This window comes from Acanthochromis polyacanthus, chromosome 7, assembly GCF_021347895.1.
Source record: "Acanthochromis polyacanthus isolate Apoly-LR-REF ecotype Palm Island chromosome 7, KAUST_Apoly_ChrSc, whole genome shotgun sequence".
NCBI lineage: Eukaryota > Metazoa > Chordata > Actinopteri > Pomacentridae > Acanthochromis > Acanthochromis polyacanthus.
In genome coordinates this window covers 1,872,188-1,890,096 of record NC_067119.1, presented here as the reverse complement: position 1 = coordinate 1,890,096, position 17,909 = coordinate 1,872,188, and the positions used below count along the sequence as shown (strand labels likewise).

The 17,909-nt window shown below is 40.1% G+C and overlaps 1 long non-coding RNA gene across 1 annotated transcript; it reads right to left on the bottom strand.

The window, feature by feature from the left end:
- Positions 1-12,655: 12,655 nt before the first annotated feature.
- On the bottom strand, positions 12,656-16,543 carry LOC127534718 (uncharacterized). The gene is made up of 8 exons (XR_007943082.1): positions 16,125-16,543; positions 14,991-15,051; positions 14,822-14,884; positions 14,602-14,658; positions 14,434-14,490; positions 13,717-13,848; positions 13,454-13,547; positions 12,656-13,264 (listed from the first exon to the last, which is right to left on the bottom strand). It is a non-coding gene; the product is annotated as an uncharacterized LOC127534718 (long non-coding RNA).
- Positions 16,544-17,909: the final 1,366 nt, after the last annotated feature.

Below are 17,909 nucleotides of genomic sequence, written 5' to 3'. Positions count from 1 at the left end.
CAGGAAGTGAACTAATCTAACATTGTTTGGGTGATGCCAATGGAAGATAGTCTGCTGAGGAGGGTGGTGTGTCAGATGTTATCAAAGGCTACACTCAGGTCAAGGAGGATGAAGGTGGTGAGGAGTCCAGAATCAGCTGCCATAAGGAGGTCGTTATGATTTTGATCAGTGCTGTTTCTGTGCTATGGAGTGAGCAGAAACCAGATTGGAAATGTTCAGGTTACCACGGCATAGATGAGAGCAGAGTTGGGATACAATGTTTTTTTTTTTCCAAGATTTGGAGATGAAGGGTAGATTGGAGATAGAATGGTAGTTGTTGAAGTTGGAGGGGTCGGCACTAGGTTCTTTTCAAAACTGGCGTGATGGCAGCAGTTTTGAAGGTTCTTGGACCAGTTCCAGTAGTGAGAGGAATGGATGATGGCAGAAATGAGGGGGACCAGAGAGGGGAGGCAGGATTTGTCCAACTGTGTGGGTAGAAGGTCAAGTTGACAGGTGGATGGATTGGATATCTGGATGAGCTCTGTGATTTCTGAGAGAGAGTGGAGAGCTGAAAAGAGGAGAATAAGTGTATGGATGGGTGGAAGTCTGCTGAGATGTTGAGGTGAGGATTTGAACCAAGGTGCTGGTTGATTTTCCGGATTTTTGTAGTGAAAATTGACATAATGGAGTTGCAGAAGGAGGTTGTGTGGAAGTGAGGAGGGAGAGAGTCCTGGGGTTGGGTGATAGTGTTAAGCAGGGCGAACAGTGACTTGGTGTTTCCTTTGTTTGCAGAGATTATACTGGAGTAGTAGTGGGTTTTGGTGTTGGCAATGGAGTCCTTATACGTAACGTATGATGTGGTTATTGTACATTTGTTTATGAATAGTGAGACCAGTTTTTCTGTATAGCCACTCAAGTTGCCGAACTTTGGCTTTCATGAGCTGAAGATCAGGGGAGAACCGGGTGGCGATGGAGAAAGAAACAGATCTGGTTTTTAACGGCGTGAGAGAATTGAAAATATTATGGAGTTCAGTGTTGTAATGAGAAACCAGCTCATCAGGTGTGGATAGACTGTGGAAGTCAAGGAGGCAGTCATTACTTGAAGTGAGAGTGGTGGGGCTGATGCTCTTAGTATTATGGAATGAGATGAGACGTGGTGTCTTAGTGATGTTGAGAGTGAGTTTGACTGAGAGGAAAGTGATCAGTTATGGGGAGTTCATCAGCTGTGAAATCCAGAGGGGTGACACCAGAGGAACAGATAAAGTCCAGAATGGGTCCTTTGGAATATGTGGGAATAGTGGTATACTGCTGAAATCCAAAACTCTCTAAACAGGATGTGAACTCTTTGGTGAGATGGAGATTGGTATTGTCCATGTGGATATTGAAGTCGCCCAGCAGCATTATGTTTGGTAAGAGAGAGGATAGATGGGTGAGGAAAGCCGCAAAGTCATTTAAAAAATCATTAATCGTTTTAATTGGGGCGGTAGACGGTAGCAATGATGGTGGGAGTGGGACCAGACAGCTTGCAGACAGTGGATTCGAACAAGCTGGAGACAGGCGCAGACACCGGCGAGACTTTCCAGTTCTCGTTGTAAATTATTGCGAGACCCCCTCCATGACCGGAGCCACAAGGTTGACAGGTGTAAACAAACCCAGCTGAGAAAAGTCAATGGGCTGTTGCCATGTCTCGGTTAAACAAAGAAAGTCTAGCTTATGGTTGATGAGGAGGTCCTGGATGAAATGTCGTTTGCTTGTCAGTGAGCTGATGTTGAGCAGAGCAAGTTGAGTGAGGTGTTGTCACAGCTGGTGGTGGTGCTAGGGATAAGGTCATAAAATCATAAAATGTGTCTAAAAAGTTAAAAAGTTACCGGCAAGCAGCGGCAGCAAGTTGTGCCAGCATTCACTCGTCAGCCAATTCAAGAAATGATTAACTGGCTGTTAACCAAAGTCAAGCCTTTTCTTAATTGTACTGACCTTGAAAAAGCTATTGATGCTTTTATCAGATCAAGACCGGACTACTTTAATGCCTTTACATTAGCATCTCCCAGTCTTCCATCAGCCGTCTGCTGCAGCGCGTCTTTTAACAAACTCCCAGATGAGACCACATCACCCCGCCCTTTTCGCTCTCCGCTGGCTTCCAGTCCAGTCCAGAATTGTTTGTAAACTTTTATCGTTTGTTTTTTAAAGTTCTTAATGTAGCATATTTATCCAACCTGTTAACTTTATAGGACCAATAAAGAGCTCTGAGGTCATCTGATCAGCGGCTGCTTTAACTGCCTAGGTCAAAATATTAACACTGGAGTTTATATACTGATTTTTAGATATATATTTTCTTGTTGTTTTATTGCTGCTTGTTTTTATTGTCTTATTGTCAGGGATGGGATCAGCAAGTTCTGATTCCAGTGGAAAGTTGTTGACGCGGGGGGGGGGGGGGGGGGGGGGGATATGTGTGCGGCGGCGGCGGCGCAGCGACTTCCAATCGCTGGGCCGTTTACAATCGTCGTTAACAAGCTATCGTGAACTTCGTTACCATCTGGCGGGAGTATCAGCGACAATAAAGTGTTCAAACTTCAAATGAAATCGGCGGATCCGCGGAAAATTCCCATCCCTGGACTCTACACTTCATGGTGATTCGATTACAGTACTGTACATGACTGCTCTCACTGAGTGGCACCAAGCATTCACCACGGTGGATATTAGCAGCCATTTGATATTACGACTCGCCGACCATAAACATACCTCACCCTCCCCTCAAAAAATTTCTCCTCGAATTTAGACGATTCACAAGAATGACCCTGGCAATGATAAAATCCGCGGAATTCCGCAGATCCGCGGAAAATTCTCATCACTGTATTGTATATCTTACTGCTGTCTCTGTTTTAAGTTACTATACTGCTTGAAAGTTATCTTGTTTTTACTGTCAAGCACTTTGGTCACTCTTTGGGCTGTTGTAAAGGGCATATAGAAAATATAAACTTTGATTGACTAACTGATTTAAGCTTTGTAAGTTCTTCTCAGCACAAAAATGTAAAACTTTCAAACAAATCTCATTTAAATTTAAGGAAACTATGATTTGAACGTTTTATTCCATGGACTGACTTTCACTGATTCTCTGTTCACTTTGCGATATTTTATTTGTCTTCATTCCAGTGTCTGAGCTGAGGGTTGTTCTGTTGGGGAACAGCTGGTCTCAGAGGAGTTCTTTTGGGAACTTCATACTGGGAGAGACCAAGTTCAACAATGATGAAGAGCCAAACCAATGTCTGAGAGTCAGAGGACAGATACAAGAGAAACACATAGTCCTCATCAACACTCCAGATCTGCTGTATCCAAACATCTCTGAAGACAAACTAAGAGAACATGTAGAACTCTGTGTGAGACTCTCGAAACCTGGACCTCATGTGTTCCTGCTGGTTCTACAGCCTGAAGACTTCACTGAGGAACACAGACTGAGGATCTGCAGAGTCCTGGAACTATTCAGTGATCAATCATTTGATCATTCAATGGTTTTGATTTCGACACCCAGACTTAGAAGATCACATTCATGGGATTCTGTCATACGCCGTCCACCCTTACAGGAGGTGATCAGAAGATGTGGATCCAGGTCACTGAGGCTGGAGGAACTCAAACTTTCAGAGTTGTTCAGAAGCTTGAAGCAAATCTTAGAGAAGAACAACGGAAATCCTGTGATCTGTCATCACGCGACAATAACACGCTGGAAGTCTTCTGTAAATGTGGATTCTGATCCATCTGTTGGTAAGTGAAGAAAATATTTTGATCGTGACATGAAAACCTGAACACAAATGTCTGATCCCTGATGTTATGTTGCTGCACTTGATGATATTTGTGTCTGTTGTCATGAAAAGCTCCATTTGTTCCTCAGATATTAGTCTGAAAAGGACTCACAGCTAAAAGAACAGAACTTTATGAATCAGGTCTGGTTCATTTAGGAACTAAAACCTGAAACTACATTTCACCTTCATAGTTGAAGTGAACAAATGGAAGCAGCTACAGATAAATAATATCCTCACCTGAACATCTGTAGTCTGTGTTGTGTAGCTGCTCTGAGTGGACGCTGAATAACAAGAGCTCATGTTGTACTGAGATGATCAGCAGCAGAACTTAGAGCAGAAATCCGGCTAATGTTTCTACTAGAACCACTGATTAAAGACACTTTCTGCTCAGAGGCTCCACTATCCTGCACAGCTCAGTCACAACAATCTGATCTCTGTTTGTTGGCTCACTTTATACCAGCACAAATATTCTCTTACCTGATAAATACAGTTTGTGGACGAAGACTTGAAGGCACCAAGATGGAGCTCTGAGTGAAAACTGAGCTGAATTCAGAGGCCGTCTGTGGAATCAGAGAAGATAAATAATCAGAGTTCTTCATTGTTATTAGAGTCTGAAGCAGGAATATTAGAGATGATATTAAACACTGATGAAGACAGAATAAATAATGTGATATTTATGTCTTCTTTTTACAGATCAACCTACAAAGCGCAGCAGAAGCCCTGAATTTCTGCCTCCATCCAGTGAGTCAAACTGTGTTTAATGAGGTTTAATTTCTAGAGTTTAATGTTTGTTCCTTCCAGGAATTTAAAGTGACTGTATTGTTAGTTCACTGACTCTATAGTTGTGTTTTTGTAGAGACTCAGTTTCATGGTAAATAAAGTTGTATTTCTGAGCTTTACTGCCTGAACTCTGACTGATGCTCAGGTTTAATGTCTACCAGAATAATAACAGTAAAGAGACATTCAATGATTGGATGCTTTTATCCAGAAAAGTGCAAACTCTGAGTTCTGACTGCATGCTACGGGGGGTTGGAGAACCCAGGCACAGGCACAGACATGACAGATAGGTGGGAACGGAAACAGGTCTTTATTTAAACAAACTAAACCAAAACAGGGAGGGGAAAATAAACCAGGAGATAAACTAAACCAAATCTATGACTAGAATGAACTAAAACAAGGCTTACAAAAAACCACAGCTTCAACTATAAAAAACAGAACAGGGATACACTAAACCAGATAACAGAACAATGTACTCACAAAATCTAGGGAAACAGAACTAAGGGGGCAAAGCAGGCAGGCTCGGGGAATCCAGAAGTTAGTCAGGGGAACAAAACTGGCCGACAGGAGGCTAGGAAATATCCACAAATAGGTCGGAGCAAAACAGAGTCCGTGGGGGGGTGGGGGTGGGGGTGGGGGGTTGATCCAAGATGGGGAAAGCAGGAGAGTCCAAGGGGCTGAATCAGACAAGGGACTGGAGTGGAGCACAGAATCCGAGGGGGGAACAGTCTGTGACGGTATGAGTCGATGATTCAGCGGGGTGTGAATGAATGAACAAGGCTTAAATACCTGGAAGTGAGGTAGTGAGCAGGTGAGCTGATTACTGCAGCTGACCATCATTGTAGATATCAGCAGCTAGAGTGCAGGGAGAGAGAAAGACATGAGGGAGGTGACAGACAGGGAGCCAAAAGACAAGTCAAAACAGAAACAGATCAGGAAACAAGGAAGAAAGGGGGAAGAAAGGGGGAAGAAGGGCAGGGACTGGAGCAGGATCCTAACACTGCAGCTCTTCTTTCAGGCTACACACAGTCTTGATCTCTTCATAAATTAAATCCCAGACACACCAGCTGTGTAATAACTTCCTGTTCATTTGTGTGACCAAAATCATCCTTTTAACCCAACAGTAACTGCAGTCACTGTTCGGGGGTTTCCTTTGATTTTAATTTATAATTTAACATCTCAAGGTAAAGTTGTTTAAATATTTTTACTGTCATTCCAGTGTCTGAGCTGCGGGTTGTTCTGTTGGGGAACAGCTGGTTTGAAAGGAGTTCTGTTGGAAACTTTATACTGGGAGAGACCAAGTTCAACACTGAGGAAGAACCAAGCCAATGTCTGAGAGTCAGAGGACAGATAAAGGAGGAAGAAATAGTCCTCATCAACACTCCAGATCTGCTGAATCTAACCATCTCTGAATACAAACAGACAGAACATGTAGAACTCTGTGTGAGACTCTCTGATCCTGGACCTCATGTGTTCCTGCTGGTTCTACAGCCTGAACACTTCACTAAGGAACACAGACTGAGGATCTGCAGAGTCCTGGAACTATTCAGTGATCAATCATTTGATCATTCACTGGTTCTGATTTCGACACCCAGAAAGAAGAGTCCAGTTTTATGGAATTTTTACATACGCCGTGCACCACTACAGGAGATGATCAGCAGATGTGGATTCAGGTCACTGAGACTGGAGGAACTCAAAATTTCAGAGTTGTTGAGAAGTTTGAAGCAAATTTTAGAGAAGAACAATGGAAATCACGTGATCCGTCGACATCCGACCATAAGACAGCGGAAGTCTCTTGGAAATCTGGGTTCCACTCCATCTGTTGGTAAGTGCAGGAAATATTTTGATTCTGATGTGAAAACTTGAACACAAATGTCTGAAACTTGATGTTATGTTGCTGCACTTGATGATATTTGTGTCCGTTGTCATGAAAAGCTCCATTTGTTCCTCAGATTTCAGTCTGAAAAGGACTCACAGCTAAAAGAACAGAACTTGATGAATCAGGTCTGGTTCATTTAGGAACTAAAACCTGAAACTACATTTCACCTTCATAGTTGAAGTGAACAAATGGAAGCAGCTACAGATAAATAATATCCTCACCTGAACATCTGTAGTCTGTGTTGTGTAGCTGCTCTGAGTGGACGCTGAATAACAAGAGCTCATGTTATACTGAGATGATCAGCAGCAGAACTTAGAGCAGAAATCCTGCTAATGTTTCTACGAGAACCACTGATTAAAGACACTTTCTGCTCAGAGGCTCCACTATCCTGCACAGCTCAGTCACAACAATCTGATCTCTGTTTGTTGGCTCACTTTATACCAGCACAAATATTCTCTTACCTGATAAATACAGTTTGTGGCCAAAGACTTGAAGGCACCAAGATGGAGCTCTGAGTGAAAACTGAGCTGAATTCAGAGGCCGTCTGTGGAATCAGAGAAGATAAATAATCAGAGTTCTTCATTGTTATTAGAGTCTGAAGCAGGAATATTAGAGATGATGTCAAACACTGATGAAGACAGAATAATTAATGAGATATTTATGTCTTCTTATATTTACAGATGAACCTCCAAAGCGCAGCAGCAGCTTTAAACCTCCACGTCCTGACAGTGAGTCAAACTGTGTTTAATGAGGTTGAATTTACAGAGTTTGATGTTTGGTCCTTCCAAGAATTTAAAATGACTGTATTGTTAGTTCACTGATTTGTAGCGTAACTACACTTTGTAGTTAATATTCTACCCGTTAATTTGGGGGCACCATCTCAGTTTATTGAGAAAATTGTCTTTAGATTCAGTCTCAAAGAGACTTTGATTAAAATGAAGTTGAATAGTCCTTTAGCTGAAAGTCTTAAGTTCTGATGGAACTGACCTCAGTTCCCACACAAAGAAAAACCAAAGAGAAAAAAAAAGACCGTGAATTGGTCCAAATGAAAAATGTTTATTAACTATTTTAACAACAGTTTTAACAACAATTTTAACAACAGTGGAATTACAGTTTGTGCTTTTAATGTGTGACATCAGATTAACCAACTAAATGCAATATTAATATTAATATGACTATAAATAATAATAATAATAATAATAATAATAACACATTCTATTTCTAAGCAGCTTTCTTGACCACCAAGGTCACTTTACAAGAAAACAAATACAACAGAACAGATAAAAAACTTTGCATAAAGAAAGTCGCAACTCGAGAGAATAGTCTTGAATAGGTGAGCTTTGAGTTTGGATTTGAAGAGAGGCAGAGAGTCAATATTTCGGATCTGGTGAGAGTGAGTTCCAGAGTTTGGGAGCAGAGAGGCTTAAAGCCCTGCTCAGCATGGTGCTGAGGTGACTGAGGTGGATGAAGGAAGAAGATCTGAGAGACTTGGTGGTGGAGGCAATGTGAAGAAGATCAAGAAACTCCGTCTTGTGGTTTTGTGACATGACGCTGCTTTACGTTCTTTGATTCTCACGTGGGTTTGCGACGTGCTTTACGTTACTTAACTCATGAGTGCTGAACAATGGACGCACACCAGGTTGAAGTTTCATGGCCGGAGTGGCAACAGACAGAGACAGCTACGCAGGCAGCCCAAGAAGAAGCACTTTTACTGAAAAGAGGGGGTACGTCTGTGATTTGGTTACATTTTGGGTTCAAGAGGTCCGACACGGAGCAGAAGACGGCCATATGCAAACTATGCTGCAAGACTATTCCCACACCCGATGCCAACACAACAAACCTCTTCTATCACCCAAAGAAATTCCACGAAAAACTTGTAGTATTGTGGTATATCGTGATATATATCGTTATCGCGATATAAAATAATCCATATCATATGATTTTTTTTTTTCCATATCGCCCAGCCCTATTTGTCCCCATATCAACTACAGAAGTGATTTTTAGATAGTTGATTAAAAAAATTCTTATTGGGACTGAGGTATGTACAAACACACAAAACAGAGATGAGAAAAGTCATTATTTAGTCCGTGTATCCATCAATAAAAAAATGGGTGACAGCCTTACTCCAGATCCTTACTGATATGCAACAGCAGTTTCATGGTTGTTTCTTTATCAATTTGCTGGGGTCAGAGTTGGGAAAGAGAGGTGTATGTAACTCAAGTGTGTGTTTGTAGGAAAGGAAGGAAAGAGCGTTCACAACTCAATGAGAGTTGCTGTGTCTTTGAAGTTGTTGTCTCCAGAGTGTTAGCGTCCCATATGTAGTTTCATCCCTCCACGGGAGGTATGAGGCTCAGGTCCACACTGTAGAGAAATGAATGTGGCACCATTTGCTCCAGTCAATTACCAATGGTGATGTTGATCACAAAAGCTTACGATGACTTGTATGCTAGGTTGGACAGTAAGGAGGGAGAGACTGATCTGTACAGGTTGGCAAGGCAGAGAGACAGAGATGGGAAGGACGTGCAGCAGGTTAGGGTGATAAAGGATAAGGATGGAAGTGTGTTGACAGGTGCCAATAGTGTGATGGGAAGATGGAAAGAGTACTTTGAAGAGTTGATGAATGAGGAAAATGAGAGAGAACGAAGAGTAGAAGAGGTGACTGTTGTGGACCAGGAAGTAGCAAAGATTAGTAAGGATGAAGTGAGGAGGGCATTGAAGAGGATGAAGAGTGGAAAGGCACTTGGTCCTGATGATATACCTGTGGAGGTATGGAAGTGTCTTGGAGAGGTAGCAGTAGAGTTTCTGACTGGGTTGTTCAACATAATCTTAGATAGTGAGAAGATGCCCAAGGAATGGAGGAGAAGTGTGCTGGTGCCCGTCTTTAAGAACAAGGGAGATGTGCAGAGTTGTGGCAACTACAGAAGAATAAAGCTGATGAGCCACACGATGAAGCTATGGGAAAGAGTAGTTGAAGCTAGACTAAGGGCAGAGGTGAACATCTGTGAGCAGCAGTATGGTTTCATGCCAAGAAAGAGTACAACAGATGCAATATTTGCTTTGAGGATGTTGATAGAGAAGTACAGAGAAGGTCAGAAGGAGCTGCATTGTGTCTTTGTAGATCTGGAGAAAGCTTCTGACAGGGTGCCCAGAGAGGAACTGTGGTTTTGTATGAGGAAGTCTGGAGTGGCAGAGAAGTATGTTAGAGTGGTGCAGGACATGTATGAGGACTGTAAGACAGTGGTGAGGTGTGCTGTAGGTGTGACAGAGGAGTTCAAGGTGGAGGTGGGAGTACATCAGGGATCAGCTCTGAGCCCCTTCTTGTTTGCTATGGTGATGGACAGGATGACAGACGAGGTTAGACAGGAGTCTCCATGGACTATGATGTTTGCAGATGACATTGTGATCTGTAGTGAGAGCAGGGAACAGGTGGAGGAGAAGCTAGAGGCGTGGAGGTTTGCCCTGGAAAGGAGAGGAATGAAGGTTAGCCGCAGCAAGACGGAGTATCTGTGTGTGAATGAGAGGGACCCAAGTGGAAGAGTGAGGTTACAGGGAGAAGAGCTCAAGAAGGTGGAGGATTTTAAGTACTTAGGGTCAACAGTCCAGAGCAATGGAGAGTGTGGAAAAGAGGTGAAGAAGCGTGTACAGGCAGGCTGGAACGGCTGGAGAAAAGTGTCAGGTGTGATAGAAGAGTTTCAGCTAAAATGAAAGGAAAGGTTTACAAAACTGTGGTGAGACCAGCCATGTTGTTTGGTCTGGAGACAGTGTCCCTGAGGAAAAGACAGGAGGCAGAGCTGGAGGTAGCAGAAGTGAAGATGCTGAGGTTCTCTTTGGGAGTGACCAGGATGGATAGGATCAGGAATGAGGACATCAGAGGGACAGCACATGTTAGAAGCTTTGGAGATAAAGTCAGAGAGGCCAGACTGAGATGGTTCGGACATGTCCAGAGGAGAGAGAGTGAATATCCCACCGAGCATTTTTCAGTCTAAAAGACGTCTAAAAGATGTCAATGTTCCTGAGACGTCGAGTCTAAAATTGGTCTATCAGAGGTCTAAAAGTAAAAGTTTTTTAGACATCTAAACAACGTATATTTGTAGACATTCATTTAAATCCCGTACAGTAGACGTCTAAATTTAAACGTCTAAATTTTAGACGTTTATCCAACATTCATGTATACACTTAGACGTTTATTAGACGTCTATTAGCAGTCTAGTCTAAATTTAGACGTCTAAAAAGCATTCATTTTTAGACCTCCTGTAGACCAATTTTAGGCATACACACGTGGACAAAATTGTTGGTACCCCTCAGTTAAAGAAGGAAAAACCCACAATTCTCACTGAAATCACTTGAAACTCACAAAAGTAACAATAAATAAAAAATTATTGAAAATTAAATAATCAAAAACAGCCATTACTTTTGAATTGTTGATTAACATAATTATTTAAAAAAACAAACTAATGAAACAGGCCTGGACAAAAATGATGGTACCTCTATAAAAGATTGAAAACTATTTGACCAGAGTGACATGATTAACTCAGGTGTGTCATTTAATTGACATCACAGGTGTTTCCAAACTCATAACCAGTCAGTCTGCCTATTTAAAGGGAGACAAGTAGTCACCCTGCTGTTTGGTGAAAAGGTGTGTACCACACTGAACATGGACAACAGAAAGCCAAGGAGAGAATTGTCCCAGGACATCCGAAAAAAAATGATAGACAAACATCTTAAAGGTAAAGGCTATAAGACCATCTCTAAACAGCTTGAAGTTCCTGTGACAACAGTGGCTCATATTATTCAGAAGTTCAAGACCCACGGGACAGTAGCCAACCTCCCTGGACGTGGCCGCAAGAGGAAAATTGATGACAAATTGAAGAGACGGATCGTTGGAATTGTATCCAAAGAGCCCAGAGCAACCTCCAAAGAAATTAAAGGTGAACTCCAAGGCCAAGGTACATCAGTGTCAGATCGCACCATTCGTCGTTGTTTGAGCCAAAGTGGACTTCATGGGAGACGACCAAGGAGGACACCACTGCTGAAAAAAACTCATAAAAAAGCCAGACTGGAATTTGCAAAAATGCATGTTGACAAGCCACAAAGCTTCTGGGAGAATGTCCTTTGGACAGATGAGACCAAACTGGAGCTTTTTGGTAAGGCACATCAACTCTATGTTCATAGACTCAAAAACCAAGCATACGAAGAAAAGAACACTGTCCCTACGGTGAAACATGGAGGAGGCTCAGTAATGTTTTGGGGCTGCTTTGCTGCATCTGGCACAGGGTGTCTTGAAAGTGTGCAAGGTACGATGAAATCTGAAGACTATCAAGGCATTCTGGAGAGAAATGTGCTGCCTGGTGTCAGAAAGCTTGGTCTCAGTCGCAGGTCATGGGTCTTCCAACAGGACAACCATCCAAAACACACAGCCAAAAACACCCAAGAATGGCTGAGAGAAAAGCGTTGGACTATTCTAAAGTGGCCTTCTATGAGCCCAGATCTGAATCCCATTGAACATATGTGGAAGGAGCTGAAACATGCCATTTGGAGAAGACACCCATCAAACCTGAGACAACTGGAGCTGTTTGCTCATGAGGAGTGGGCCAAAATACCTGTTGACAGCTGCAGAACGCTCATTGACAAATACAGAAATCGTTTAATTGCAGTGATTGCCTCAAAAGGTTGTGCAACAAAATATTAAGTTATGGGTACCATCATTTTTGTCCAGCCCTATTTCATTAGTTTGTTTTTTTTAAATAATTATGTTAATCAACAATTCAAAAGTGATGGCTGATTTTGATTATTTAATTTTCAATAAATTTTTATTTATCGTTACTTTTGTGAGTTTCAAGTGATTTCAGTGAGAATTGTGGGTTTTTCCTTCTTTAACTGAGGGGTACCAACAATTTTGTCCACGTGTGTAAATCCTAAATTTAGACATCTAAAAAAAAACTTTCATTTTTAGACCTCTGGTATACCTATTTAAGACTAGACGTATAATGGACGTCTATTAAACGTCTGTTGGACCTAAAAAACAAGTCAGTGGTTTCCTATCAATACTGTAATAAACTGACAATCATTAATGCATATTTTCACAAAATTCTAGTAAATTAATAAGAATTTGTCAATTTATAAAAAATATTCACAATAAAAATTTAACTAGCAAAAAAAATGTACTGTAGACCAAAATCTCTCTCTCACAAAAAAAAGCCTAAATGAGAAATTACCTTCAATTCTTACCTTGATGTACTCTAAGGATGTCCTGACTATTTCGCCAATGTGTCTCTTTCTGGACCTTTTACAATACATTTTTAATTTAATGTCATGCTTTTTCATAATTTAACACTAATCTACATTTGTCATCAGTAGACTGGAATTGCAATTATAGTACATTATTCATTCAGAATACAACCATTACAATCATGGACTTGGCATAACTTTTCTTTCATGTTACACAAATAGAACAGAAATTTAAACATGGAACTTGGACAAATTCAAATAATTCAAAATAAACTGAACAAAATATTACATTGTATAAAAGTGGAAAAAATTTTAAAAAAAATGTAAATATAAATACTTTTAACAACCTTTTAACTGGTTTTATGAAATTTGCCTTGCAATGCAAAAACAAAAATAATTAAAATTAAGACGTTTGTTTTATAAAAACACTGTTTTTTAAAGAACTTTTTGGGGCTTTTTGAAAAAAAATTAGCAGTGGGAAGTTCTGTGTTTCCTGTAGCCCCCCTCCCCCCACCACCACATCGAGCTGGCGCCTGTTTTTGGTGATCACCGAGAGCTGCTCCAACTTGTTCTTCTATGGTATTTGGAAACCGACTGCAAACACTCTCTGCAAACAAGAACAACAAAAAAAATACAGACTTGACATTGGTAACATTAGTTGAAATCAGATAGTATTGTCCAGAAGGATTCTTCATTCTTTATTGCTTCATGTGATACAAAAGACCAGTTACATGACATAGAATAACTAATTCCGTATATATATTAATATTATAATAATAAATAATATATTTTTTACCGACAACCACGGAAAAGAAGGCGGGGTTTTTTTTATAGCCCTTTTTCCCTGATGTCCTCCACCCATTAGATTGTACTGTGTCTGCAGGGCATTGCTGAAGAGTATGAAAAGGATAGCAAACATACAGGAAACTCTTGTAATGCTTACTCTTGCAAGTCACTCTAAAGAATATATAAGAAACACATACAATACACTAGCATAGTAATACCATTAAACATTACACTGTCTTGTGTAGTTTCACATTTGTAAAATTGGATTTGTACCTGTCCAGGATCCTGCGTGCACAGGTCTTGAAGTCCTTTCCCCCAACGTGACACATCGATTTTATCCGCACGAAAGATCTACTGATGTTTCCGGTTGTTCAAACAAATCAGGAGAGTTTGGTTGCTCTTGGCCTACAAAAAAAAATTGCTTGACAAATCTGGCCTGTAGGTGATCCTCTTAATCATCAGGATTTTGTACAAAGCAAGGACAGCACATGCTAACATAAATAATGAACATTTGTCGAGAAAGGTTGAAGAAAAAGGAACAACAAAAACAAAAAGCTAGACGCCTCTGCAGAAACCATGAAAAAAGAATGAACAGCTCATTAATCTTTACCTCAAAGCTATACACTCAATGGTTTCCATTTATGATAGGATGCAAAGTCAAACATTGCCTGACATCAGTCTACATAAAAACAGCAGCTTAACTTCACACATACACAAAATTAAGCTCAACTCCATCCTTTATTCTCCTCTAATAATTTCCTGATATTTGTAGTCATCGTCAGTTGGAGTTTGAGTTAAGTCTTCAGACCACTGTCATAAGCTAGGGATTCAGTCCACTGTTCAAAGCGCAACAGGAGTTTATTAGACATTTTCATGTGCCAGGAGAGAGAATGATACCACGTAGTTTTCAATACTGACATTAAAAAGGACTGTTATAAAGATTATAAAGGACATTTAAATCAATATTTAGCCATAACCAAAATGACTTACGTGGAACACGCGGGGGTAGGGTTCTGGTAGGGTTCTTGATTGGGGCATCTTTAGGACCTGTAACAAGATTCAGCAAATTCTGTAAAGTAGTTTAACAATGACAGACAAATACATTCAAGGCTTGTTATAGCTGGACATGGAAAACAATACTTTAGCATTGAAAGATACCAGTGGTGGTGGAATTAGCCACGTTTACCCCTTGTGGCTGATGAGATGGACCAGAGGCTGAAAGTTAAAAAAATAAAATAAAATAAAATAAACAAACAAAAAAAAGACTGACATTACTCAAAATTAACACAAAAACAATCACAATCAACTAATATTAAACATTGCACATATATGAATAATATGTTTGTTTTATGTTGAATAAAGATGAGTTTTAAATTACCCTTCGAGGCCACTGTTTCGGACCCCTTCCGAAATTTCTTCGGGGGTGAAGGATACGTGGGACCTAGACACAGAAGGGATTTGCAGATACTTAAAAAACAAAGCAAGCAATAAGCAGACAAAATGTGTACATTTGTGTAATGTCTAACTACAACACAACATGCGCTTACCTTGAACAAAGTCAGTGAAGGTCTTCTTAACAACCCAGGTTGTCTTCCGCTGTGACATGTTCTGAAAATTAAAAAATGAACAATATACATTAAAAATGTAAATGCGGCCAGACGCATGTTGGCCCACTGGTTCTGGTAAATAAGCCGCTGCCTGCTATAAATGTATAAATATGTGTTAGATTACATACAAACAATAACAATAATTACCATTACCATTTTTATTATCATCATTATTATTGATTGATTGACCAACACAGCACATATGTACTGTGTGGCTTATAAATTGTAAAGGATGTAGTTAATGGATCAGGTATTGCAAAAACATACTCCCTCACCATGGGAAAGGGCTGAGCAGAGATGAGGAGGGAATGACCTCAAGTTAAATCTGAGAGCTTTAAAAGGATTTTTCATAGTGTTTGTCTGCGTTTTAATTTTTCTGAGGGGCTGGCAATGCAATTATGTAATACTAACTTTTTTTATTCTTTAATGCAGGAATCTATTTGAGAACTTTAAAAAGGGTACTCAAAATTTAATTTGACTAGATAACCTTAGCATCGGACATGTTCCTTATGCTATCATAGCCCAATGTGATTTTATGAATACATTTCTTTGAAAAGTTACACAATGGTAAACATTTACCCCCCAGAAATGTGTAGCTCCAATACCTGATATGCAATGAATCATAATCCACATACATTTGTCTTTATTTTAATTGGGTCATATTTAATTAACTGTTTTTTATGACAGTCTAAATGAAAGTCTTACAAGTAAAGACCTGTTTTCAGAATGTTACTTCATAATGTTCAAGAATTGGCATCAAAATATACCTAACTTTCAAAGTTTAATAGTGTTTTTTAAAAAAAAAAAAATAGCCCAACTAGAAGCTTACGCTCTAGAGCAGGCCCTTTCTTACTTTCACGACAATACCATTGAAAGAAAAGCAAACTACTGAACACCAACTTAACACTCAGTATTCAACGCTGTTAGGCCCACACTGGCTAAACTAGCAACTCGCTAGCCCTCATGCTAGCAACCGACACTCAATGCATGCAAATGCTAAACTGAAGCATGATTGTAAAAGGACCAACATTGCAAAATTAAACATTTTTCTATAATATCTGCTTCAGCACCCACCTCTTAACCGCTGAATGAGGTCAAATTGACTTCTTCGACACTTTTTCCTTCGTCTCTGAAAACTTTCACGTGCCACGAATGACTGAGTATATCGGGGGAAGTGCATGTGCACAATGATTCCTCTGTCGGAACCATGGTCGGAAGTTGCGCCGTCCATAAAGTGAAGCTTTTTTCATGTTATGATCATGTGATCTCCATACGAATACAAAGCAGGGGCCTTACAGAGCTACCAATTATTTTTGTCGTTGATATCGTGGCAAAGCGGCTATGGCAAAAAGTTTTTATCACGGACTACTTCTCTCTGAGCGGAATAATATTTTTCCAGGAAGTGGTTGCACGGTGCGTCACGTGAGTGTGCTCCACCAATAAGGTGGCTGCATCTTTGTCAAAATGAAGGCAACATGGCAACATGGCAGCAGTCAGCGTTACCGGGACTGAGAAAAAACAACCGATATCTAATAATCTAATGGAATTTCAGCGACAAACTTTGTTGTCGAGTGCTCAACAGGGCCCAGGCTTTCATATTAACCTAATTTTTTGTGGGGATTGATACGTTTTGACCAAATAAGGTGAACACACCGGTCAGTCTACAGTACGTTGTAAACAGTGCAACAGCAATACTGCTCCCTACAGCTCTAGTTGGGCATGGGACATGGAAAGAGCTGGCTATTCCATTAGATTATTGTTTGTTTTCTTTTCCGAAGATTTAAAATAAATACATCTAAATGGTGTCGGCGTTGAAAAGCGGAATATTAGACGTCTACATATAAACTGTAGTTTATAGCGATTATGGCTAATAAAATGATTTCAGTCCAATATCAAGAGATCAGTTCTGCAACATGCATTGTTTTAAATAAATAACTTTGGATAAAATTAATTTGTTGAAATTCGGTCTATAAGCGATATTGCTTAACAGCTATCATAATAGATTTAGTTCAGTATTTGGAGATCAGTTATGCAACATGCATTTATTGTTTTAAATAAAAAAATATTAAATTGTGGTGGGCTTACATAATTCACCCACGGAACGGTGGTGGTTGTTGTCGTGGTTCCGCACGGACTGTTTTTATGTGTTTGGTACTTCCTGGTTCCGGTTTTCACGTGCACTGTGTTGTGACAGTAACTTCATTAATGTCAGTAAAGAAGTTAGCTCCTGTGTTCGACACTCCACCTCCGACTCCGTTTCTTCAGCACCACAAAATGATGGATAAAATTCTGTTGTCTATATTCGGTCTATGTCAAAAAGTTGAAATGCAGTAGAGATTTAAACGTCTAAATCTCGGATATATTTATACTATACTGAATATCGCTCAACGGCTGTCAGAATTATTTTAGTTCTGTATTTGGACATCAGTTATGCAACATGCAGTTATTGTTTTAAATTAACAACTTTTGAATGATGGATTAAATTCAGTTGTCTAGATTCGGTCTATATCTAGACGTTGAAATGTGGTATATATTTAAACGTCTAAATCTCGGCTAAATTTATACTATCCTTTATATCGCTCAACGGCTATCAGAATTATTTTAGTTCAGTATTTGGAGATTAGCTATGCACCTTACAGTTGTTTTTTAAAATAAATAGTTATAGAATAATTGATTAAACTACAACGTCAAAATTCCGTCTAAAAACAGACGGCATCTAGACAGTTGAATTTAGGTCTAAAAAAATCTAGACGTCTAATAGACGTCTATTGCTCGGTGGGATATTGGTAGAAGGATGCTGAGTTTCCCACTGCCAGGCAGGAGGCCTGGAGGAAGACCAAAGAGGAGGTTTATGGATGT